The sequence below is a fragment of the Scylla paramamosain genome, chromosome 21 (assembly GCF_035594125.1).
Source record: "Scylla paramamosain isolate STU-SP2022 chromosome 21, ASM3559412v1, whole genome shotgun sequence".
Lineage (NCBI taxonomy): Eukaryota > Metazoa > Arthropoda > Malacostraca > Decapoda > Portunidae > Scylla > Scylla paramamosain.
The window spans coordinates 443,312-470,759 of NC_087171.1; the positions used below are offsets into that span (position 1 = coordinate 443,312).

A 27,448-nucleotide genomic window follows, 5' to 3' on the forward strand; every position below is an offset into this window, starting at 1 on the left:
ATCCTGTGCTTCCTTACAATGGCGTCAGTGAACGGTTTCCCTGGAAATGTTAAATATATACTGGCAAGATTGATTTATTCTTAAATTCATTCACGTCTTCCATTTTCCGATTTTCCATTTGATTTTTGTTTTTAATTCACTTCAACACTTCTGTCCACTGTTTTCACTGAGACCTGACTGAGATTGTGTTTCCTAATCTGCGTAGTGACTTCGATGCTGCACCGCCTAAAATAAGTCAGTCATCGTCATATAAACTCGTTGTTGCAGCGCCTGAAATTAAACCAATCAATTATTCGATCCGTCCTTTACACTCTCTTCAGCATCGTGGCCAAACTCCGCCGTTACCTTTACGCTCAACACCTGCGGATGTTTTATCTACGCCACGAAATTTGTGAAGCGTGCATGGACATAAATAGGGATTATATCGTCATTTATGCATAATGAATTGCTAGTATATTTTCATTGGCGTATAATACGTGAATTTCAGTCCCTCTCCACCCGTATATGAGGAAATATTTAAAGATACAACTATGTTTACAAGACTTTAGTGTAGAAGTGAAGAAATAAGATGGTTTTCCTAAAGGGTATCACGTTTATTTACAGCGTAAAGTATGTTGTTAAAGAAAACGTAAGAGCAAGAATTATGTGATTAGAGTGAGAGGTACATTTTGCTTATTTATAAGTGGAAGTAGAAGAACCGCGAAATATTCAGTATCTCAAGCTATACGCTCTTCACACGGAAGAAGCGGCACCACCGCGTGTTCCAACAATGTCGTCAGCTGATGCCTGGTCCACCTCCTCATCAACTCGCCTTCAGTCGTTCTTATTTCGTACATGAGGTAAGAAGTAAATGAATATTATTCTCCTGTGCTGTGTAGGAAGCTTTGGTATATTTCGCATGCTTTTTCGCCTATTGCCATGATCCACGGGTTGCATGCGGTCTTGATTGCCGTATGGCAGTCCGGTACCATTTCTCCTGAGTGGAAGAGGGGGCTGGTCGTCCCTATCTGGAAAGGGAAAGGGGACCGCCAAGACTGCAACAACTACCGTGCTATTGCGTTGTTCAGTGTGCCAGGCAAGGTCCTTGCCTCCCTTTAATGAGAGAGAGGAGAGCCACTCTCTCATCTTCAATGAAAGGGTCTTACAAGGAGTGTGGAGGCCTTCATCCCTTCAAAACTCGCGCATGCGTGCAGAGGGCACACATACGACTACTCCGGTACCACAACAAAGGATTCGGCTAATCATGTGTTTACTTATGTGTTTATGCATTCAAATAAATCAATAACAACATCATAGAATTTACTATGATGTCCATGTTAATAAGGAAAGGCTTAGATTCCCGCATAAAGAAAATGTTAGGGACGCGGAATTCCGTTAACCGAAAGCTCTAGATTGCAGTGTTACCAAATAAGAGTGTTTCACGGAAGGTTTTGATCTGGCAAACCTGCAAGATTAGGGAAACATCGATGACGGTACTACGGCCGTCTGTGTGATAGGGAACTACTTTATGACTTATTGTTACTATAATTATAATTGTGGGTGTACCAGGTAACTGCCCTTACAGAGACGTAACAATCAATTGTGTGTGTGTAGCGATAGCTGTGTGTGAAATAGGGAATGCCGTTGTGGAATTAATTTTGTGGTTTTAATTTGGGAATTGGTAACTCTGATGTCTACTTCGTTCACTTGACGGTGATGGCTGGCAGAAACAGATCGGGACTGGTGGAAAATGGTGATGTGGGTCGTGCTCCACACACCGAGGACGGGACTTCCTCACAGGTGTTGTATGCTGTTTGCTCAAGTGTAGTTAGTGTCTGGCAATTTTTTTTTTTTTTTTTTTTTAGCTATTTAGGATATTATATTATGTACGTATTCTGACTGGATTATAAATATTGGCTGAAATATATTTTAACAAAGTTGAATTTATGGAGCCTTAGTGATATCGAATTTAGGCGTGACTGCGTAATCACGAATAATGGTGATCGTGCTTCACTCCTGTATTAGGTTCAGAATTAGGTGTAAGTGTTCTTTATACATTCAACAATACTAAAAATCACGTTAGTCGTCTTATCTCCTGAAAGTCTTACTAAAATAACAAGGATTGGAGAGGATGTCGAACTAGAGATAGAGTTCATTCAGTTTTGTGTCTGTGCGCCATTTACAGTCCACCCTCGCCTCCTGCCTTGCTGGAGGAGTGATGGCGTAACACCCTGCATGAAACTTGCCACCTTATCTCCACCTATCATCCTCATTTATGAACATGTCTAATTTTTTTTTTAATATTCATTAATGACTCGGCATTAACAACATGATTACTAGTCCATCGCATTCATCTACAGTTATCCCTGGAAGCTTATTTACCTATTCATTGTGCTACCCGTAGACTACACGTGATGTTTTACTTCACTATATTTCTATCGTTACCATTATAAATACTAGCAAAATTCTAAAACACGAAGCAATAAAAATATATACATAAAAAAAAAAATTTAAAGAAAAATCACAGTGTAACTCACCAGCACTCTTCACCATCACCAGCCATCGACACCTGGAAGTCACGAGGACATAAACAGTGCCACCAGTACCACCAGCCCCTCAGTGCCTCACTCATACCAACACGCTCCCTTTATCCCTGAGTCTCACCAGCACACCCAATAAAGACCCAATCCTGACTACGTGTGCCGTAATCCTCTCATCCTTTAGTCCCCTTAAGTAGCCTCGTCTGTTCACCTTTCCATTAACGCACCTGCCACATCTGTCTCATTACGACATCTGTTTTTATTCCCCTGTCTAACACCCCTACCTTTCCCGATATATCAGTTATTACCCCTCTCTCTCTCTCTCTCTCTCTCTCTCTCTCTCTCTCTCTCTCTCTCTCAATATATTTTTTTTCTCTACAACGACGTTATTTTATACAAAGAAACGTACACGGTTTTATTGAGACATATATCAAGATGGACTTAAAGACTTGAACTACTGTTACTTTTTTTTTCTGTCAGTGGTGCCTTTCAGAATTATATTTTAAACTTCCACCAAACCATTTCACTAAGTCTGAGGAGAGGCAGTAGTCATAAGCTTAAGGATTATCAAGACTTCCTGCGGAGCTAAAACTGAGCAACCCGTTTGTATTTTTTTTTTTTTTTTGTCAGCAATTAACAGGATATCTCTTATTTGTTGTCCTTGATTGTTCTTATTGCTTCCTGCAGCTTCCCTTCTTTCTTTTTTTCTTGTGGACAGCCTTCTTTGCACATAAGCGATAAAAAAATTTAAAAAAAACGCGTTACCATTAATACATGCACTTGCCTCACATAACTCTTCCTTCCTCACATTGCAGAAGACAACGTAGAAATCATTCGTATCTTCTTCTTTGGGCCATTTCTTTGAGGAGCCACCAGAGCGGAGCACGTGTGTCTATCTCTTCCGTACCGTTTTATGCCTGGGTCTTCATTTGATTTCAGTAACGTTTCATTATTGGTTTTGCTTGAATTTTTATTAACGTTTTGTTATTAGTTTTTAATGTTATATTTGTAACCTCAGTTCTACGTCTACCAACAAAAGTGTCATAACGATCACATTGTGGGAAAATAAACTGATTTGAATTTATACCCATCACTCCCATGTTTTCCTTCAAGGCATCCCTTTGCTTTGGTTTTCTTCTCTTCCCCTTGCCTGTTGGGTTCATCTCCTCTATCTCTCCTCAGCACATCGCCAAACCACATCCATCTCGCTTTTCCTTCTCTATCTAAACTACTTCAGTCTCGTCTCTCTGCCTTTGTCCCCCAACTTAACCTGCAGTCCCGTGTCCCCCTGACCATCAAATTTAATGGTAGTTCTTAGCGGTAACTCTCTCAATCACCCACAGTATCAGTGACACCACTAATGCAGGAGCTGACCACTAACAACTGCCAGCCTCGACACCAGCTCCTTAAATAGACGTAATTGTTGCTATAGTTCCTTAAATACACGCAATTGTTACTATATAAAGAAAGGTTGCCACAAACCTGCATTTCTTACGCACTGAGCCCTCCTGCTGCTGGGAAACTGAGGTGGAGCAGTGTTAACTTTGTGGATGTGTGTGTGTGTGTGTGTGTGTGTGTGTGTGTGTGTGTGTGTGTAACAACTTTAGTGCCTCAAAGGAGAGAGAGAGAGAGAGAGAGAGAGAGAGAGAGAGAGAGAGAGAGAGAGAGAGAGAGAGAGAGAGAGAGAGAACATAGTACCATAAAATTTATACTGTTTATTCATGTTTGTGTGTGGGTGGGTGAAAATAAAGTACGGTTTGTCCGTTGTGTGTGTGTGTGTGTGTGTGTGTGTGTGTGTGTGTGTGTGTGTGTGTGTGTGTGTGTGTGTGTGTGTGTGCTTCTATGAAAATATTCCCTCAAAAACTAGACACGAGAAAATAAAATATAACGTTGAAATAACACCGTATCAGAATGATATGGAAATACGAGTTTACAACATATTTTCTAATTTAACTTATTCCCTCGAGCGGAGCGAGAATCTTCCAATTCCCCGACCGGAGCGAGGGGCTTTTAATATTTTTACGGCACATCTCTACAACCCACCGCTCCGCCTGGCCCCTGGAGGGTACAGCGATGATTTGTCCAGGAGCACCTTTTGGTGTCCATCGCATATAAGAATTCCGACTTCAGTCTCGGAAACACTATTTAGTATGTAACTTTTGACGGCGCATCTTTCTTATTTCATGACTTGCCGTTTTGTACATTTCGATTTATCTGCATGTGAGTGTTTTACTGTATTTTGCATATTTCGATTTATCGGCATGTGAGCGAAGGTTTCTTGTGCCTCACAACTCTCGCAGCCATCGTCTCATCACTGCAGATCGAGCTCGGGCGCACAAAATGCGCAAATTATTTGCCATAGCTTCCTTCGTATACGGGATAGCCAGTCTTGGTTGACACCATCAGACTCAGCAGTGAGTATAGAATCAAGGTTTATGGTAAAAACTTGACAAAACAAAAAAGGAAATGGTATTACGACGAGTGGAACTGTGAAGATGTTAAAAAAAAAGTAACATGTTTTACTTATGCTCGATATTTTCATCAGTTAATCATTGAATGCTGAAATATGTTATGACATTAAGTAGGAGAAACTCTAGTGAACACGACAGTGTGATCAGAATACAGGGAAACAAAAGAGTATGTAACCAAAAAAGACCTTTTAGAAATTAACAGTTGGTATGTATAAATATGTCGCCAACTGTGTAGTACATGTCATAGAAACAAAAATACAAAATACAAAGGAAAACATAGCAGGTGATATATTAATGTAATATGTAAAATTCAGAAGGGCAACGTAGCAAGTGATGTGATGGACTGCAGTGGTCAGGTGTTCCTTCACTAATAGCAACCAGTCCGGCTGGTGACGGACTGCTGGGCGGGATGTGACGCCGCGAGACAAACAGGTTCTCATGACACGGGTCGCTCATTAATTTAGTGCCAAACTGATGGTGGTGTTTTTGTCTCATGATGAACAGTTTAGAGGATGTCACTGTGTCTGACAACTGCACTGTGGCTGGTGTGGGAGTTAAAGCGAGGTTATCCATCAAGTCCTTTTCTTAACCCATTCTTCAGAACAAGAAAATGGTGGAAGTTGCAAGAGACCATTTCCTGAATAAAACATAGCCATTTGTTGTCCCTATTCATAATTTTATCTAGTCTTCTCTTAAGGCTGCACATTGACTCACCACTAACTTGTTACAGTCACATGTAATGTTACTCACCTATGTGTGATTCTCTCTCTCTCTCTCTCTCTCTCTCTCTCTCTCTCTCTCTCTCTCTCTCTCTCTCTCTCTCTCTCTCTCTCTCTCTCTCGCTCTCGCTCTCATTGTCTGTTTCTTTAATGGATCAGAAGGTCCGTCAGGGTGTTATAACAAACACGTCGTGGCTTTCACACTCATTTGGTTCCTTAGGTACAAGTATGTACAGAGACACCACGTCTGGCTTGGAACTCTCGCGAGCCCTCTCTGCCCACCTCGCCCACCGGCACTCCATCAGGCAGCTTCACCTTCATATCATGGTGGCCAGGTAGCCAATACAGGGGCCCTTCCCAATACTGTTGTTACGTGCCCACCGGCACTCCACCAGGCAGCTTCACCTTCATATCATGGTGGCCAGGTAGCCAATACAGGGGCCCTTCCCAATACTGTTGTTACGTGCCCACCGGCACTCCACCAGGCAGCTTCACCTTCATATCATGGTGGCCAGGTAGCCAATACAGGGGCCCTTCCCAATACTATTGTTACGTATGTTAAAAAGTACATAATACATGATAGTTCTAAACAGAACACATCATGATACACTATACATGTATAGTGTCATGATAGTACTAAAAAACACATCATGATACAGTATACATGTATAGTGTCACCAAAAGTTAACTAGAGTAATATACATTTATGTACGGCTACAACTCGTTTCCCATACTGAACCATGAAAACGATGCTAAACTAAGAGTGAATTTTACGGCGCAGCTACGGGAGAAGGAAAAAGAGATGAAAAATTTATATGGAAACCCAGCTGACCACAGCCTGGGTCCCACGCTGTACGTGAGGAAAGAAGGAAAGAGAAAGTAAACTATAATGTAACAATTCATACCATTACAAACCGTCGGATTAATGAGTCCGTTCCAGTCAGATTCCATTATTTTAGAACCGATTTCTTCTTATTGTGATATAAAAAAAGATAAATAAAAAAAATCCCACTTCTCCCCAAAATTGCCTGTTCTTAATTAGGGTAGGAAAAGGGAAAAATAGATGAATAACTAGATTACATTTGTAACTCCTTTGCCACTAATCTTATTGTAAACATTTGAAAATAATTATGTATAATGATTTTCTGTGTAAATCAAGCTGATGTCATGATGCAGAAAGAAATAGACACATTTTTCTACTATTTAGACCATTGCCAGATGCTTCTGTGATGATCGTATGGTGACTGTTCCCAGTGATAGTGCACAATCCTTATTAAGCTTCAACTTTAATCATAAAAGCTTTCTGGAGAGCCTCAAAACTGTCCAGTCAAATGATTTATCACAAGAACAATGAGAGCAGCTTCGAAAATATAAACAACTTTCAATACAGACTTAAAAATAGTCGAGATAAGAACCCAGGCTTTGAGAGGATAGTCCCCAGTGGTTTATATATATATATATATATATATATATATATATATATATATATATACGAGGTGTGTCATTAAAGTTCCAGGACTGGTGCCACACAAGTTTTATTTCACATCCAGGCTACAAACTATAGGTTATCTCCTTCGAAGTAATCCCCCTGGCACCGCATGCACTTGTCCATCCTTCTCTGCCAGGCTTGCATGCACTGCTGGAAGGATTCTTGCGGGATGCTCCTCAGCTCCGTCGTCACGGCCTTTTTGATGTCGTCCGCATCATCAAAACGGGTCCCCTTCATGACCTCCTTGAGCTTGGGGAAGAGGAAGAAGTCGCACGGAGCGAGGTCAGGTGAGTAGGGCGGTTGCTCCAGCACGGCGATGTTCTTCTTGGCCAAGAACTCTCTGATGCTCAGGGCATTGTGAGCAGGCGCATTGTCGTGGTGAAGCAGCCACGAAGTTGCCCTGCCACAACTCCCGCCTCTTCTCGCGCACTGCACGAAGCAGACGCCGCAGTACTTCTTTGTACACATGTTGGTTGACTGTCTGGCCCTGTGGCAAGAACTCGCAGTGGACGATGCCCCTCACATCGAAGAAAGCGATCAACATGACCTTGAAGCTGGACCTGGACTGCCTTGCTTTCTTCGGCCGTGGCGACGCCGGACTCTTCCATTGAAGGCTCTGGCGTTTGGTCTCCGGGTCGTACTCAAATACCCAGGACTCATCGCCGGTGATGACTCTCCTGAGCAAGTCTGGTTCAGTTTCCAGACGCTCGAGGATGTCCTGACACACCTGCATGCGTCGTCCCTTCTGGTCATCGTTCAGGAGTCTCGGCACCATCTTCGCACAGACTTTCCGCATGCCCAGATCTTCAGTGATAATCTTCCACACGCTGTTGTGGTTCATGCCAAGCTCATCTGCGATCTTTCGAACAGTCAACCGACGATCGTCACGCACCATCTGCTTGACACGCTCAACATTGGCCTCATTCCTGCTCGTTGAGGGTCTTCCACTCCTGGGGTCATCTTCCACGTCCTCCCGGCCCTCTTTGAACCTCTTGCACCACTCAAAAACACGTGAGCGTGACATTGTCTCATCCCCGTACACTTTTTGCAGCATACCCAGTGCTTCTGACGGCGTTTTCCCCAACTGCACCAAAAACTTCAAGTTTGTTCGCTGTTCAGCGCTCATTGTTAAACGACCTGCAACAGAGGACATGATTTTAAAAGCACGTAAGAAAAAGATTAGTGACTGTAGAGGGTTGGGAGCGCAGTTGTATACTCCAGAAGGATTACTTTGAAGGGGAAATATGGTGGTTTGTGGCTTGGGTTTGAAATTCATCTTTTAGGACACCAGTCCTGGAACTTTAATGACACACCTCGTATATATATATATATATATATATATATATATATATATATATATATATATATATATATATATATATATATATATATATATATATATATAATATTTATTTATTTATTTATATATAATTCATATTGGCTGTTAAGACAAAAGCAGTGCAGGATGACGGATTTCGTTATTCCCGGAAGAGAACAACATAGTGGCCATGGTAAAGTTAAGGTGGGTTAAGTAAAAAAACCGTGTTTGCCTGAAATCAATACATAATGCAGGTGATTGACGTACATTATAAATACATAATACATAATGCAGGTGATTGACGTACATTATCACCTGGATTACGAAGAGAGGGAGACGTGGACGCAGGTGAACTACTTTGCACTTACCTGTTCCCTTCTTCTCTAATTTTACGGTTTTATTTTTGCAACTACATTTAGTGTAGCTTTGTTACATTTTTTGTTATAATAATAATAATAATAATAATAATAATAATAATAATAATAATAATAATAATAATAGTATTATAGTTATTATTATTAATAACCAACGGTTTATTGATAGATGCTACTGATAGACGCAGGGAAGCCACAGAACGACTGACTTCTGATCACTCTAAAATTTCTGATTGGGGCAGAACAAACTTAAGTGTTGTTCAATTACTTTTTTTTTTTCTCTCCATCTATCAACTCGACACAACCTTCCAGACAACTATCCCCCCTTCTTCAATGACACTCAGCTGTCCCCCTCTTCTACACTGAACATACTCAGTCTGTTCTTTATTTATAATCTAAACTAGAAACCTAACATCTCACCTCTAGCTAAAACAACAACTATGAAGTTAGGTTTTCTGAGTCGTCTCCGCCAGTTTTCTCACCTCCCAACTGCTAACTCTATACAGGGGCCTTATCCGTCCATGTAAGGAGTATGCTTCACATGTATGTAGGGGGGGAGGAGGGGGGCGGATCCTACTCATACGGCTCTTTTAGACAGGGTGGAATCAAAAGCTTTTCGTCTTGTTAGCTCCTCTGCTCTAACTGACTGTCTTCAGCCTGTTTCTCATCGCCGCAGTGTTGCATATCTTGCTATCATCTACCGCTGTTTTCATGCCAATTGCTCTTGCTAACCTCCCCTTCTCCCTCGATCTCACTGCACAAGACTTTCTTCATTCACTCACCTCTTTTTCTGTCCACCTCTTTAATGCAAAAGTTAACCAGTATTCCCATTCATTCATTCATCCCTTTCTCTGGTAAACTCTGGAATTCCCTGCCTGCTTCTGTATTTCCACCTTCCTATGACTTGAACTCTTTCAAGAGGGAGGTTTCAACACACTTGTCCTGTAATTTTTTACTAACGCTTTCGACTCTGTCCGGGGACCGGCACTTCATTGGGCCCTTTTTTTTTATTGCAGTTTTGTTGCCCTTGGCCGGTGCTCTCTCTCTCTCTCTCTCTCTCTCTCTCTCTCTCTCTCTCTCTCTCTCTCTCTCTCTCTCTCTCTCTCTCTCTCTCTCTATATATATATATATATATATATATATATATATATATATATATATATATATATGTATGTATATATGTTACGCATAATGTGGACAATTGCCTAATGTGAACATTAGGCAGAAAATTGCCTAATGTGTACATCAAGCAAGTAGGTTGCGTAAAGTTTACAAATTGTTAACATTAGGCAAAAAATGCCTATTGTTCAAATTATGCAGCTCAATTTTGCCCAATGTGAATAAGGAAAACATAATTAATTAATGCAATATTAGTATAAGTAAAATAGGTCAATCGATCTCAGGGTTCAGTTGAGTCCAATCACAAATTTTTGCATGATCTGCCTGGGTGACAGCGCGAGTTGCATTTAATTTCTTTTCTTAGGCAGCTGCACCTTCCTGATGTACATTGAGTAGTACATTGACACTTTGTATAACCTTGCCCACCAGTGGCTCTTGCTGTTGCTGTTCTCATCGATAGGCAGATATCAGGAACCTCTTCAGACTTTATAAGGGTCTGTTTGATCCCACTTAGGTCAGCTGGTGTAAATTTTGTTCTAATAATAACCTAACCTAACCTAACCTAACCTAACCTAACCTAACCTAACCTAACCTAACCTAACCTAACCTAACTATAACAGACCCAAAGTTTCGAACAACATTCGAACAAAACTGTAGACACTGGTTTGTCATTCAATTCACATTAGGCAAAATACCCTTGCCTAATTTGAAAATCATGCCTAAAGTGGACATTAAGCAAGTAAGTTGCCTATTGTCAACATCGTGCAAACAAATTGCCTAATATGAAGATTAGGCAATTTCACTGCCTAATGTTCACATTAGGCAATTATCCACATTATGCGTGACATATATATATATATATATATGTATATATATATATATATATATATATATATATATATATATATATATATATATATATATATATGCAGCCAGCAGCTGAAAATATACATTGGTGGTAGAAAGAAAACATTAAAAACAATGAGAATACCACCAAACCAGAGGCAAATTATGAGGCAGACTATAAAAATGAAAAGTAAAAGGGCAAAATTAAAAACAGATAAATTAAAACAATGTAAAAAGATAAAATTAAGTAGAATGACAAACAAGAATAGAAGTAACATGAGTGGTTATTAAACAGCCTGACTAGAGTGGGACGGCGATGTGCTTGTAACGGTCAGTGCCGGCTCTGTTACATGCACGTTGGGCTCGTTGCGGTGGCGGTGCCTCGCGGGGAAGCAGGTCGCGGTTGTGTGTGTGTGTGTGTGTGTGTGTGTGTGTGTGTGTGTGTGTGTGTGTGTGTGTGTGTGTGTGTGTGTGTGTGTGTGTGTGTGTGTGTGTGTGTGTGTGTGTGTGTGTGTGTGTGTGTCCTCCTCCTGTATCAGACTTGCAATACTTTGACATGTCTCCTCTATTCCTCTTCTTCCCATTGCTTCAATAACTGCTAAGGTTTTTACAGAATCGGGGGCATTTTTTGATCAGTGGAAGTCATGCATTGTGGATTCATTTATTCGACATACTACTTTGTACCTCGTATGAGTCTTCCAGTACATTCACATGTCTCCTAACCTCAATTCTCCCCAGTGTTTCAGTCACTCCAAAGGTGTATATATGGTTGAGGATATTTTTCTTGCTCAGCTAAAGCCATGCATTGTGGATTTATTTATTCGAAATATTTCACATGGATTTCGTGAGCTGCACAACCCCTCCTGAATCCTGTGTGCTGTATTGAATTATTACAACAGAAAACGAAGAAGACAGTGAAATGGTGACTGGTGGTCTGGTGTGGCGACCCCTAACGGGAGTCGCAGGAAGGAGTGAGATCAAGCGTTGCAGTAATCCTATTAGAGAATAGTTTGTGAAATACTTGTGTAGCAGAGATAGTGAATATGTTGGTCGGTTCTTTTCAGGTCTTTTGATGTCTCTTTCCTGGTGAATCAATTGCAGCTATTCCGTATCAATGTCTAGAAAAGAGGATTTACTTTTTGTGGTTATTTTGACTATTTTTAGACTCTCTCTCTCTCTCTCTCTCTCTCTCTCTCTCTCTCTCTCTCTCTCTCTCTCTCTCTCTCTCTCTCTCTCTCTCTCTCTCTCTCTCTTTCTCTCCCTTCCCCTCTTTGTGTTTGTAAATTATAATTGTATCCACATTCTTTTCTTGTTTCTTAATTTTTTTTTTCTTCCGTTATTTCTTTTTTCCTTTTTTTTCCTTTTGTTTTCTCCTCCTCCTCCTCCTCCTCCTCCTCCTCCTTCTCCTCCTCCTCCTCCTTTTCTTCCTGCTCCTGCTCCCATTCTTCCTGATATCGGGGACCGGCACTTGGGAACTATCTAATCCCGATGTGGCGAGCAAACTATGCCTCAAGGAAATTCATGTTCTTTCTTTTTCATGCGGACCTGTTCTGCCGCCTCGTATCTTCGGGGGGAATATTTTCTCGACAATTCCAAGTAAAGATTCTGCGTTTGCTTGGGAAATGGGAAAGGGGAAAGTTTTTTTTTTGTGGTGTGTGTGTGTGTGTGTGTGTGTGTGTGTGTGTGTGTGTGTGTGTGTGTGTGTGTGTGTGTGTGTGGTTTGGGTCTTATAAGGAAGTTTCATGTGGACTCAAAATATCACAGTTATGTTAAGGGTGTTTATCTTGATTTATTAAGTGTGGTGAGTAGATTTTTGTGGTGAGGAAATGCAGGATTAAGCAGCAGATCTTTATTTCCGTGACGGTTCGACAATGAGGACGTTACAGAAATATATATATCTTGTACCATCCTGTGCTTTTTTTTCACCACTCATTATCTGATATAACAACGTAACTGTAATAACACAATAACGACAATTAAAGTAGCAGTCTCTCAGCCTCTGATAATATTATGTAACGCTTTTCATAACTGACAACGAAAGGTCGTGCTAGATTATCACAATTCATGGCATAGATATAAAAATGAGACCACTGGGGACAAGCAGATCATCGACTTTGCCTGTCTGTCTGTCTGTCTGTTTGTCTGTCTGTCTGTTTAACTATCTATCTGTCAATCTTCGTCTGTCTGTGTCTCCCTGTCTGCCTATATTCTCTCTCTCTCTCTCTCTCTCTCTCTCTCTCTCTCTCTCTCTCTCTCTCTCTCTCTCTCTCTCTCACCACCACCACCACAACCACACCACCACCACCACCACTACCACCACCAAATTCTATCTACCGGATAAGACTTCAAGTACAAACAATTGAAAAAGGAATGAAGCTAATGAACCCGAAACAAACCACCGATTTAATCATTGCAGTGAAACCAAATCCCGTGAACCACTAAAAGCATCACTTGCCCATACAGTCTGAGTGAATTAGCCTTCCAGTCCAGCTCACAACGTAATGCTAATACGGGTGTCTGAATCGCACAAAAGGATACCGACAAAAAACTCAGACAAAAAAAGCATTCGTTGATCCCTGCAAATCACACAGGCGGTCATGAGGGAAGGGAGGCGCACTGACTGATGGAAGCACTGTTGAAGAGCTTGTCTGTATATGTGTTAGTGTGAATATCGTTGAAAGTAACTACACAGGTGAATAAAATGGCTTTGAATTGTGAGTCTTTTCTGTAAAACACGCGTAAGAGGCGATGGGATGTGTGTGTGTGTGTGTGTGTGTGTGTGTGTGTGTGTGTGTGTGTGAGTGAGTGTACATGAGTATTAATGGCGGCCTTATCACACTGCAACACCCATACACTCTCCCTAACATAATTTGCCACCGCACGTTTATCTCCCCCTATTGGCGTATTGGAAAATGAAACCGTGAAATAAAGTTGGATGCAGCATGTGTATAATTCCCACATGCCGATCTATTTTCTTATATATAGGAAATAAAGCTGTAGAAGAAGGAAATTATTACGTAAAATTTCCTAAATATACGAGTATACCGTAAAGGGCTCTTGTTGTTGAAAAGACATAATATTCATCCGCCGATAGGTTTTAAATTCAAGACAGCGACTAATCTCACGTCTTGGCTCATAACTCACTGCTCTATCTCTCCTTCATCCTGCAGTACCTTGGCTCAACACTTCCGCCTTACATTGATGCAGGACTTAAAGCGCATTGTAATTTCAGTTTTGGAATGGAGTTCGGATGGTGGATGAAGTGCTGAAATAGAGATCTAGGGTCTCAACTTAAAGCCGATTCTTGCTAACTGGACTTCCCAACACGTGGCTTCATTGTCACATTTAAAACTCACACAATATTAATGAAGAAGAACACAACTACTGCTTACCACATAACATCTTTTTCTCTAGATATGCTTTTCGATGTACATATGAGATCAATATTTCTGACAGCTCTCCGCCACCAGGCCAGGCCATCTGTCATCATCATCCATCAATTTATCCAGCCATCTCTTGAGACTGTGTAATGTCTGTGCACTTAACTCTTTTGTATTTTTTGCTAGTTTGCAGTCATGCTTGTAATTTTTTTTTTCCATCCCTTTAAATGAAAGCAGTAAGGCACTACCTCTGCTATTTGAATGTGTTATAACATTTCATATATAACAACACTGCGACACCAGTAACCATTTGCACCACACCACCAACACTACCACACCTTTGATAACACCACCACCACCACCACAACCACCACCATCACCACACTTACATTCACACACCACCACCACCACCACACCACTAGCAACACCCGCGGGGCCCATTATCGTGGCCTCAGGTGTCACTAGTCAGGGAAAGACGAAGGATAACTAAAAGAATTCTCGTCTTTTTTTCCTCTCCCTCCCAGACAAGCCGATCAAGATATATAGTTTGGAAGGCCGCCAGCCAGCGCCCACCAGCGGCCCCAGTGCCCCTTGTGCCTTCACTTGCGGCGTCCCCTCTCCCCTATCCTCCTCAAAGTCCTTCAGCATGTCAGGTATGGCTTTTGTCTTTTACCCCGTCCGCTGTTTTTCTCTCTTTTGACACAGCTGACGAGACCTTGAAGTGCGGTGCGTCTGTCATTCTCTTTGTCAGTGCTTTCCCCGTTTTCTTTCATGTTGTGTGTCATGTCTGCTTGATGGTGCTGCTGCTGCTGCTGTTTTTTGTTAACGTTTGGTGCACGGTGTCGGTTTGCCTATTATAGGCAGCACGGGGATGTTGCAGCGGTGTTTTGGTCTTTGTACAGGTCTAGTCTTTGTTTGGAGAGAGAGAGAGAGAGAGAGAGAGAGAGAGAGAGAGAGAGAGAGAGAGAGAGAGAGAGAGAGAGAGAGAGAGAGAGAGAGAGAGAGAGCGGTGGGGGGTGGGGTCGCCCATGAAGTATCTTGTGTTGCTAGTGATGATGTATAATTACTGATATGCAAGTTATTTGGTGTCATTTGGTATTCAGTCTGTTAGTTTGCTCGTAGAGGTGGTGAGGCATGGAGGTTGCCGTGAATTGCAACAGTCAGCTTGCACGTCTATTTGTCAAATTCAAGACTATCCTATTTTGAAGTCTACCGCTATAATAAATCATTAATAATGGTAACAATGATAAGCAAGTGTGGTAGGATCGACTGGCTTGGCTGATGTTACGGTAGTTATTCGTATGTTTTCCTTGTGGGGATATACGAGTATATATATATATATATATATATATATATATATATATATATATATATATATATATATATATATATATATATATATATATATATATATATATATATATATATATCATGGTGTAAAATGAATGCACATTTGACAAGCAGGAACGTTGAGCCAGGCAGTCAGTCGTTTAAGAAGGTGAGTTGAGTTGTTGGGTGGGAGTGCAGCCTTCATATGGGCACTCCTTGACGTGTTCTGCTTACTGTCTGGGTCTTCTGTTTTCCTCTTTCTGTTTACTTTTGATGAGGTCGTTTCTTCTTCCTGTTTCAGACGGCGGTGTTCCTCTTAATGGTGTGCGTGATAGTGTGCGGTCTCAGACAGTTAAGTCTGTGTACGTGATGCATTGTGAATTATGAATAAAATCAAAACATTTTCATCCATAAAAAAACATGTACTTTCATATATTAAAGGAAAATGCAACGATTTTCTAACATGAATGAGTTGACGTGGCTTACAAATGAATGGCCGCCATCATTAAAGAGACATTAGCAAAGATTGGTAGCAGTGAACGACCTAAATTGTTTCCCAGCTGTGAAATGAATTAAAGTTGTATCATTATTATTATCATTATTATTATTATTATTATTATTATTATTATTATTATTATTATTATTATTATTATTGTTATTATTATTATTTATTACATTAAAGAAAAATTCTTGCTAAATTATCACTACAACTATGAAAACACTCATCAAAAACACGAATAACTTTCAGTAGAGCCTGTTAAATATCAGGGATAAAATGATGCAGTGCTTGGGATTACAGTCAACTGTATCACATCTACATATACTGCCACTCCCTCTAAGACTTAAAAACAATTGACAGGCATACATGTGCCCTGAGGAGTAGTCTAGGAAACAGGACACAGTGCAGCATGTAATACATTTATAGCCTTGATCCGTTGCTCCATCCTCCTCGTGTGTCATGAGGGCTAGGAGTGTGTCTTTTTCTTCTGTACTACCTCCACCATCGTTTTCCTCACGTCCTACCAAAAGAGGAATAGCAAGAAAATGGGAGGTGGTGGATGGAGCAGAATACGTAAATTTCCTCTTTCACATCTTTATTTCCTCCTGTTGCTCCTCTAATTTCCTGTCTCGATTCATTATCTTACTCCTTTTCTTACGTTCTTCGTGTTCTTTTTTTTCTCCCTTTTCTCAACAACACCAAAGGGAACAGACCACCACACGGCTCCTCGCTACCTGGCTACCTGAGAACTCGATATCGCGGCTTTTCACTCACCTGGTGCTATTACAGTTAGGTGTTTATCCTTATAAGGCAGTGCTTGATCGACTTACATTTGCGTCTTCTTATGAAGTCACGTGGAGGAGATACTCGTCAAACACAAACACGTGTGCTTTTAAAAAAAGCGTTCACTAAAAATCGCCCTAAGTGCAGCTTTGACCACGTAAAGAAAAGGAACGCTGACAGTTTTGCTTCATGTGTACACGCGCATCGTTTGCTTTCTTTGGAAATTCCAGGGTTACTAAGAATTGTAGTGTTTAGACCAGTCGTTGGTAAGGTGACAGGCTTTTACAATTTTCAATATTTACTCGTATCTCTTTGTATAGATTCTCTCTCTCTCTCTCTCTCTCTCTCTCTCTCTCTCTCTCTCTCTCTCTCTCTCTCTCTCTCTCTCTCTCTCTCTCTCTCTCTCTCTCTCTGAACATTTTCAATAAATGCAGTGATATAATTAGGGAGGACATATTAGTACCTAAAGTTTACACTATCGTGTGACAAACGCTACTGTCCACATATTTGCACATACTACTGACTATACACTGCACGCTGTGCACTATAAACATCAAGGTGGCTGCTGCTGTAGCCATCAGTGGGCGGCAACCTTTGCCTGCTGGGTGGACATTTGCCTGATGTGAAGGCGCGCTGGTGAGTGGTGGAGTAGGACCTGGGACCTCCAAGAGGGAGTCGTTGCTCAGCACCGTCCTCGTGCATAGTTCAGACCTCCTCCAGGTGGCCCTCAGGTCCGTCAGGTGCGGCACGTGCTGGACCTGTGCTTTGTGTAGCACCGTCAGGGCGGCGACTCTCCTGTGGTGCTCCAAGCAGTCCAACGCTGGAGCTGCTGCGCCAGTCTGTTCTCTCTCTCTCTCTCTCTCTCTCTCTCTCTCTCTCTCTCTCTCTCTCTCTCTCTCTCTCTCTCAGCTGGTGTCAGTGGCTCCAAAGCTCTGCCCGCGAGTATAAACCGTTCTCAAAGTTGGCCGTCACTTTTCTGTCTACCAGACGCGGTCCGCCAATCGCGCCCAACAGTTACTGGTCTCAGGACGATATTGGCTTGTTTGCTGCAGGGCGGAACTCAAATAACAGCAGCTGGCCTTTTAAATTAGATATTTAGATAAATTAGAATTACAAAATAAACCCCGTGTGTGTGTGTGTGTGTGTGTGTGTGTGTGTGTGTGTGTGTGTGTGTGTGTGTGTGTGTGTGTGTGTGTGTGTGTGTGTGTGTGTGTGCGCGCGGATGCTGCTCATGGATAGCATTCAAGAGGACGTGACAACACTGCGAATTCCAGACAAACACCGTCTTTCTACTTTACCTCTGCGTTGCCTGGTTTGGTCTGTGTGTGTGTGTGTGTGTGTGTGTGTGTGTGTGTGTGTGTGTGTGTGTGTGTGTGTGTGTGTGTGTGCTGGAAAAGTTATTTCTTCGGCGATATAAAATTCCTCCTTAGACAGGAATAAAAATCACACAAGCCTATAACAGTTTGCGGCGAGAAACAGGAGGCAGCAGGAGTAATGGCGGCCATTACGTGCACTCTGCCGCAGCCGCCTTACTGCTTCCTGATAAATTTCCAAGTGCTGAAATTACTGTCATATAAAGAATACAGTATTTCATCTCGCTTATAATAAAACATGATCAGAATTGTTAAGAAAAGTGTTCAGAAACATGAAGGAAATTATTACCAGTCCAAGGGAATATATATATATATATATATATATATATATATATATATATATATATATATATATATATATATATATATATATATATATATATATATATATATATATATATATATATATATATATATATATATATATATATATATATATATATATATATATATATATATATATATATATATATATATATATATATTTTTTTTTTTTTTTTTTTTTATTTAAAAGACTTAACTCGTGATCCATAATGCACAAGATTTCATTTATGCTGCAATGAACACTCGTACAGTTATCTAAAACACTTTTACTCGTGATTGTGTATGTGTACCTTGTCATTTATATTGTGAACGCAGGGTCACCTGAGCGGCCGAGTGATGGTCTCTTATAACAGAAACAAACCTATCGTGTCCACTGCCTCGTTCAAAAAGATATCTTATTTTTGTGAGTCATGGAGTCTGGCTAAGGCTACACAAATGAGATGACACACCGCTCAATATGTAGCTGCCATAAGCTGGCCAGTTTAGTTTCGGAGAGCTATTGGTACTGCTCTTGTGAAACAGTTTGAGTCGTAGGAAGAAGAAAAACAGAAGCAGCAGAGATTTGCAGAGTTTATCAGTAAAACATATGAGAGAGCGAAGATAGCGAAGATACATGCATAAGTAAATTGGACATACTATGAGCAAATATAAGTCTTACGCATCGAGGCGTGGGAAATGAGAAGCATCCATTTACTTAATTCAGGAAAGTTGTAACCAGGGAAATAATGCTAAATCCCCGCGTCCTGAGACGCGGGGATTTAGCAGACTGGGTCCTGGTTAGGCTGGTGGGTCCCTCATGACGACTGAGAGGGACTAGAGTGCAGGCCTTTGTACCCTTCCCGCGAGGCATGTCATTCCTGCAGGGTGGGGAGGAGCAGAGGGGACTGCTTCTCCTTGGATTATGTTATTTATTCATTCATTCATTTTTATTATTATTTTTATATTACTTGTCTCTTTCCCTCTAGAATATGCAGGAAAAGACAAGTTCTATAGAAATGCTGTGATTGTTGTGCCACTCTTGTTTAATTTATACTTTTTCTGTAACAGGAAGAGTACGGCTTCCTCATCACGGCTTACTACTTGCTCATAAATTATAAAACACCTCTTTTTCATGTCTAACGGCTCTTGTATGTACAATACATTACCCAGTCAAATTACACGGTACATTGTAATTAATCTTGTGATGCAAGGGCAGCTCTGTATGAATAGTAAGCGATGTAATAGAATGTTTTTGTTTATAATAATAACAGCTGACGTTTTAGTGTTTGGTTCATCAGTCTTTAGTTGGAAGTTTTCGAGTCAGTGCCTTTTGTTGGTATATTTGAATAATGAAAAAAGTGAATGACTATAATTATTTGTTTAATGTAACAATGGTGATAATTTAGTACAAGACAGGAAATAGTTAAATATATGGACCACTATTTTTCGTACAGTCCTGCTCAGAACTTGACTGAACTGTGAGTAGTGTTTTCCCTCGATCAAAAGGCCTCTGATGTGTTGGTAATCTGTTTCCAAATATGATCACTCATATTTTTAGCAGACCATGGACTTTAAGAGAGAAGACTAATGAACGTGATTGCGGCGTGTTTGCTCGGGACAAGGTACTCGGCCCTATGAAAGGTTCTTATGCCATCTCACTGCCTCAAAACCTCGGTGTCTCCATGCCGTGAAGCTTCACTGATTTGTGACCGGTTTATTTAAGCCCTGTCTCTGTACAGTACCTACATATATACGTATGTAAGTTAACGTGTTAGCAAAATATTTAATGAGACCCTAAACACACGATAATCTATGGATGTCATGCATAACTCGCTCGTGTTCTTCACTACATCTGACTATTTGGTTCAGAATATTAAGTAAGGTTCATCCCATAACGCCAGTCGTTCATTATTCTTGCAAAAAATGCTTAGTACGATTTTCTACTCTTGCTTCCACTCGCATCGTTTGTCTCTCCGTCCCGCAGTAAAGCAGTCATTCATAAGCTTTCCTGTCCTGCAGATATTCTTAATAACGCAACACATTGGCAGACACTGGTTGCTACAGTGGTTTATGAGTTAAGGTACTTGATATTCCTAAGGATTATCGATGCATCTGTTACTCGGTTAAGACCAGAATGGACAGCTCGGTATGTTACTCGCCGAACCAAATCTATTGTTAACTTACTAGATATAATTTTGTAAACTGTTGTTATTTGAAGGATCGTAGATTGTGAATTTACTCGTATTATTCTTATCTCAACACGTTTTGACGATCAATCCACTGACTACAATGATTGTAAAAGACTTCTTACTGAAGTAAAGGTACACGATTCTAATGAACAAAAAATATATAACAAAAACAGCTTGAGGGTAACATGAAACCATCTTCTTTGTACACCTCATTTCCTTTAATGCCATTCTCTGAATTCCGCCACAACATTTTATTTAGTGTTGGTGGAGCACTACACAGCCAGTCATTACTTACAGAGTTATTCATGACTCGTGCTCGTGCTAGCAGGGGACGTACATTCATTTTTCAGATGGACTGAGAAATGAATTACTAGTAAGACATAACGAAATTATAGAAAGCTTCCTTGACACTCTGTACTGAAAGAAAAGTTTCCACACTTTTCACAATTACTATTTGTTATCAATCAGAAACCTCCATTGTGAAACTGCGAAAACAGCGTTCAATATTTCCTACGAATACAGGCTCTTTGTCTGAAGAAACCTTGAAGTAATTGGATCTGAGTCAAACAAAAGTAAGAGAAACTCTAATGTGACGCAAAGATAAGATGCCTTGTAATAATGCATTGCCTCGGGAAGCCAGTGACAGGTGAATTGTTCAAGGGACAACACTCTGGTGCAGAGTAACAGATGCCCGTCTCTTGACGATCAAGGAATATTTATTTTCAGAAACAATAGATCAAGTTTTAAATCTTGCCAGCCTAAATTTCTGTGCTTGAACGTTTGATGTATGTTTATCTAGGCCTTTGACTCTCTCTCTCTCTCTCTCTCTCTCTCTCTCTCTCCTCTCTCTCTCTCTCTCTCTCTCTCTCTCCTCTCTCTCTCTCTCTCTCTCTCTCTCTCTCTCTCTCTTTCTCTCTCTCTCTCTTTCTCTCTCTCTCTCTCTCTCTCTCTCTCTCTCTCTCTCTCTCTCTCTCTCTCTCTCTCTCTCTCTTCTCTCTCTCTCTCTCTCTCTCTCTCTCTCTCTCTCTCTCTCAGCCCAGGAGTTGATCGCACACGTCTCCTGCCTGTGAGGGCGCACACGGGCACTTCCTTGCAAGAATAACATGCATGGGGAAGCTGGCCTAATACTCACTAGGCAATGATTCCAGCGGCGCTAAGTTGGACTCAAATGGCTGTAAGAAGAGAGGGGGCAGATCTGGGTTGGCTCGGAAGTAATAAGAGAACTTCACTATTTCTTCTCACCCAGGAAAAGGCACTATTTTGATTACTGTTTCTGTATCTTGAGTTGGAAATGGATGGATGGGTTCAGGGGATGAGGGGCGCCGCTACTACCATCTCTCCTGTGCCGCGTCGCCTCGTCTCGTCCTCATTCGATTAAAAGAGGCAGTGATACACGAGACACTCCTGACAAGAGTCGAGAATCCCTCAATTCTCCCTTCTTTCCCTTCCTTACTCGTGGTGTTCTTCCTTCCCCTCCTCCATCTTTTTTTTTTTTTTACTCCTTCCTTCCACGCTTGCTTCTCATGCTCTTTTTTTCTCTCCTTTCTCTTGCCGTCCTTCGTTTCCTTCTCTTTCTCCTCCTTGCCGTCCTCCTCCTCTTATATCTTCTCTCTCCTCCTCGTTCTTCTCCCTCTTCCTCCTCCACTTTCCGCCATTCCTCCCCCTCCTCCTCCTCCTCCTCCTCCTCCAGGAATTTTTTTTCTCGTACCTCATTTATTTAGTGTTCTCTTCTCTATTTGACGTCCAGTATTTTCTTTTTCCATTCAGTTATTCATTTTTTCCTTCTTTCTCATTTGTATTTTTTTATTTTCATTTCGTTTCTCGTCTTTTTCTTATGTCTCCCATTTGTAACATTCTCGATCTTAACTGACTTATTTCTTATCTTTTTTCAACTTTCTTTTTTTTTTCTCTTTCGCTTTATCAATTTCGTTGCTTTTATTTTATTACTGGTCGCAGACAGTTTTTCTCCTTTCGTAATTTTGTTTTATATTTTTAAATTGATTCCACCATGATTATATTTTTCAGTTTTCCTTTCCTGGCCATTTTTTCTGTTATTATAATACATTCCAATGAAATTTGCATATATCACCCTCCCTCCCTTCTTCTTCTCCTCCCTGTCCCTTACTCTCCTTTACCTTTGCCCACCCTTTAATCTCCTCTCCCTTTCTCTCCCTTCCTCTCCTTGTCTCGCCTCGTCTTGCCTTGCCTCGCTTTACTTCGGCTTTTCTGTTTTCTGATCTGCTCTGTTCTCTCCTTTCCTCTCCTTTGTTCTCGTTTCCCCTCTTTTTTCCGTCTTTTCAATCAGTCAGTCCTATCTTTTCTTCTCTTCCTAATCGCATTTCCGCCATCTCTCTCTCTCTCTCTCTCTCTCTCTCTCTCTCTCTCTCTCTCTCTCTCTCTCTCTCTCTCTCTCTCTCTCTCTCTCTCTCTCTCTCTCTCTCTCTCTCTCTTCCCTCCACGTAAAATAAAGTTACCTACTCTTAAAAAATAACCCTTTTGTTGCTACAGCCTTCCTTTGTTAACATTCAAAAAAAAAAAAAAAAGCGAGAATAGAAAGTTGATATATTTTCTAGCATGCCGAATTATTTAAGCGAGTGCAGTGCAAAATAGTCAATAGGGAGCTTTAAAGGAGATATGATTAAATTGTGAATAAGAATGATAGGCGGGTGTACTTACGGGACTGCAACGTGTAGGCCTACTGGCTCCCTGCTGCTTCCATTGTGTTCTTATGTCCTAAGTAATTGTTATAAAAATGTAGGTGATGAAGAAATAATAGTCTGGCAGTGAAAGAGTTGAAGCAGTAAAAACATGTCTAGCAGCTGAAAGATTTAAAACAGAGAAGGAATTTTGTCTAGCAATCAATAAAAGAAGTTGAGGCAAAAACAAAAAAATCTTGTAGTGAAAGAATTGAGGAGAAAATAAAAATTGTCTGGCATTGGAAGGGGTTAAAGCAGAAAAAAAAAATCACCCAGCAGTGAAAGAGTTGCAGCAGAGAGAGAGAAAAAAAATGTCTTGTATTGAAGGGGTTGAAGTAGAGAGAAAAAAAATGTAGCAGGAAGGGAATTAAAAGTAGACAAAAATGTTTAGCACTAAAAAAGTCGAAGCAAAAAAAAAAAAAAAAAAAAAAGTCTTGCAGTGAAAGAAATGAAGCAGTAACATGAAGAGCACCACCATCCAACAGACACCCAAGCATAACAAAAACCACCACAGGCCGCACTTCGCCCTCTTCCAACACGATGCAGAAAACTTGAAGCGTGAATGTTTTTTGGCGCGAATCATGGCGGCAAAGCACTGGAAAAAAAACACCAGAAATCAAGTGACCTGCAACACCCATCACTGTATTTAGCGTTTTTCCCTCAGCCTTAAATCCTGTGATCAGCCAAGACTCCATACTCAGCCTTTGTAACTCTTCAAAGCTTTCCTCTCTTCCAAACGTCAAGTCATGGTCCATAGTGAAGTAAGCCCCAGCATTCACGTCCATTGTGTTCAACGTTTTTCCCTTCAGTCTTAAATGTTTTAATCTGCCTAGAGCCTATCAGGTGTCAGGTTTTGTAGGAAGACTGTCACCAGATCAGGACACTTACGATTGAGGAAAACTGCTGAATGTATTGCCTCTTACATACTTTCCTCTGTATTACAAACGTGCTAGAGACGTCACAAATGTCTGTCTCATAGAAGGACATATCTAATTAACCGGACTACTTCTCTTCCTTGAAGGGAATCGTGTCCTCTGCACGTATAAGTTTCATCTCGCCTACATTACCACCGGCAATGTGAAGTTCTTGGGGTAGAGGACCTGGCCTGGTATTTCTCCTTTACTACACGTCATTTTGATCTTAGTTAATCATTTACCGCCGAGGAGGATTATTCCTCTTCAGTATCATATATAATACAAGAACACGTATATAATAGTAGTGTATTAATCTCTTCTCGCCCAAAGGCAGGTTTCGGTGACTCCCTTTCACTCCGTTATGGAATATTGTGCAGGTGCAAATTGAATGCACCGAATTGGAAGAAAAATAAAAAAAAAAAAACAATGAATACCCTTGAAGCACCGTCACGGAGACCAGCCTCTGCTGTGTTGTGGCGTATTGACGATAAAATGCTGCGCGGAAGTGGCGTCTGCTGTGCCCACTATCGACACGTGGCCCCGTAGTGTTTGAAATGACCAGAGGCAGCCCTCACCCGCACTGCTGCTCGCCAGGTGCCGGGTGAGCTGGAAACGTGGGCTGGAGTGTTTTATTTTCGAAGTGCCCGCCCACATGCATGCGCCAGGAAAGTGACGTAGTGATATGTAGATTTGTTGAGGAATAGGAACGCAAGGACAAAAAAAATATGGGTTTGAAAGTTTAACATGAAGAAGCTAGTGCAACTGCAGAAGACAAAGAAGGAGGCATTGAAGAGTGCTGGAGATGTAACACAGACACACACACACACACACACACACACACACACACACACACACACACACACACACACACACACACACACGTACACACACACACACACACAACAGTGTCAGTCAAAAAAAAAAAACAGTATTATCGGGGTTAAAAATAGGTTGAGATATACAATGTTTGCAGCCTCGTGAATGCCATGATGAAATAATAGCGAGCAGTATCAGTGGATGACGCACGCGGAATACACTGAAAGAAAAAAAAAAAAAACTACAGAATCTAAACCTTAGAAAACGTTTATATTTTGGAGAAATTATAAAGCGAGAATCACACAACCGTAAAAAGAACACGATTATGAGCCATACAAAATATTGTGATCACCTTTGTTTATAATCGAGCCTTTGATAAATATTTCGTTGTTCTTGGAGAAAATTTTCTTCATATTATAAAAAAAAAAGTGATAGTATTTTACAGACATAAGAGAATGTCCCAAAAATATAGTCATGCTACTCCACTATAGACATGAGGACAAAACATATTTTTCTTGCTATTCTCGGATGCCTGTAAAACACTAAAACATTTTCTTTTCTCCTATCTTGTTTTCATAATTAATAAGATTTTCTGAAACGTGTAATTCATAACTAAAATTTTCGTGATAGTAAAACGTTTAACATCAAATCCGGATTATAAACAACAAATAATGGCAAAACTGATGTAATATTGGGTCACAGTTACTGCAGCAAACCACAGCCTTGACAACACTGTCATGCATTCTTTGAGCACTTGCACGTTATGAATATATACAATGGATGCTCAGCTTTGCCTTGAGCATATACAGACACAGTGAAGATGTCAAGCAGTGGTCTCTTTAGCTTGTTTTTAATGACAGGAATACAACCTAAGAGTAAGACACGTGCGTCTCAAGAAGAATATAATTTGCCAAGTTTTTCCCTGTTAAAACCAATAACAAACACACAACTTGCTGGATATCTTACCTTGCTTTTACTAGACATTTATATACCTTGATATCTGCTCAAAATCTCTGAAATATCCAAGCAAACCCTCTCGCTTTGCTCGTCGCTGGCATTCAGTCGGTGTGGGAAGCTCCATGTGGCGTGCAACAGATGCCTTTCACCGCCATGCCACGTCCCGCTGCTCCATTGCCTGCACACACTGCTGCTGCAAAAATTACTTCCCTCATTCCCTGCTGCCAATAAATGCAACTTAATGACCTACGAGAAACATAATTAGTACTACACTTGTTTATTTTTAACTTGTCTTTCACTAGAGACACAATTTTATGAAAGGGGAAATAATACTGATGTGCCTGTTTGTGTAATTGTCCGCCTGCTCTGCCTGCCTTGTCTGTTTGTTTGAGCATGTTTATATGTGTCCATCTTTCTATCTATGAATCTCTTACTTGTCTTGTCTGCCTGCTTGTCTGTCTGTCTGTCTGTCTGTCTGTCTGTCTGTCTTCCTGCCTACCTGCCTGCCTGTCTATATTTTATCTATCAACACGTGTCTATCTGTCCCTCCCATCTCTCTCTCTCTCTCTCTCTCTCTCTCTCTCTCTCTCTCTCTCTCTCTCTCTCTCTCTCTCTCTCTCTCTCTCTCGTCTTGCTAGTCCTGAATAAGATTTTTTTTTCCCTATAACATGCCTCTGTGTGTTTGTTTGTTTGTTTGTGTGTTTTAAGTGTGTGTGTGTGGGAGGAGGAGGAGGAAACTGATGTGTTGTTATAACTATGAGGGCAAAAGTTCCAGGTGTCAGTCAACTCAATTATGTCTCGTGCAGTTTTACCATAGCGTCATCCCAGCCGCTTCCTGCTGCCACCTGCTTAGTGAGGCAAGTATTATGGCATAAAATCAGTGAAGGTTTGATTTGAGGGCAGATGGAAGGTTTAAATATTGCTGCACTGTGTTTTCTCCCTTTTACCGACACGCCTTGTCGATCAAAGTATCAGTTTGTCCTTTTTCATCCTTTCATTTTTTTTTTTTTTTTATAGAAGATAAAACTGCTTCTGTTTGGAACACGGACTTTGGTATCACTGCTGGTGCTCCCTGCTTAACAGTAAACATAACATTACTGATATTCCTCATATTCTTTGCAGCGCACCTGTACAGATATGATTACATGATAGAGGGTAGTCGAAAAAGCAGTGATTCATATAAGTTCACGATGTAATTTTTTGAAACGCCATTTCATGTAACTCTTCGTCACCTTGTTGGTATCCCTCATGAAGGTATTGATAGAAGACAGGATGATAAAGACGTAGTGGTAGTATTTCTCAAAAGGTTACAAGCAGAATGCTGGAAACACTATTTATCACAGCCATCATAGCC

The 27,448-nt window shown here is 40.8% G+C and overlaps 1 pseudogene; it reads left to right on the forward strand.

Annotated features, from left to right (window-relative positions):
- The first annotated feature begins 1,712 nt into the window (after nucleotides 1-1,712).
- Nucleotides 1,713-27,448, forward strand: part of LOC135110836 (Y+L amino acid transporter 2-like) — an 86,967-nt pseudogene continuing 61,231 nt past the window's right edge.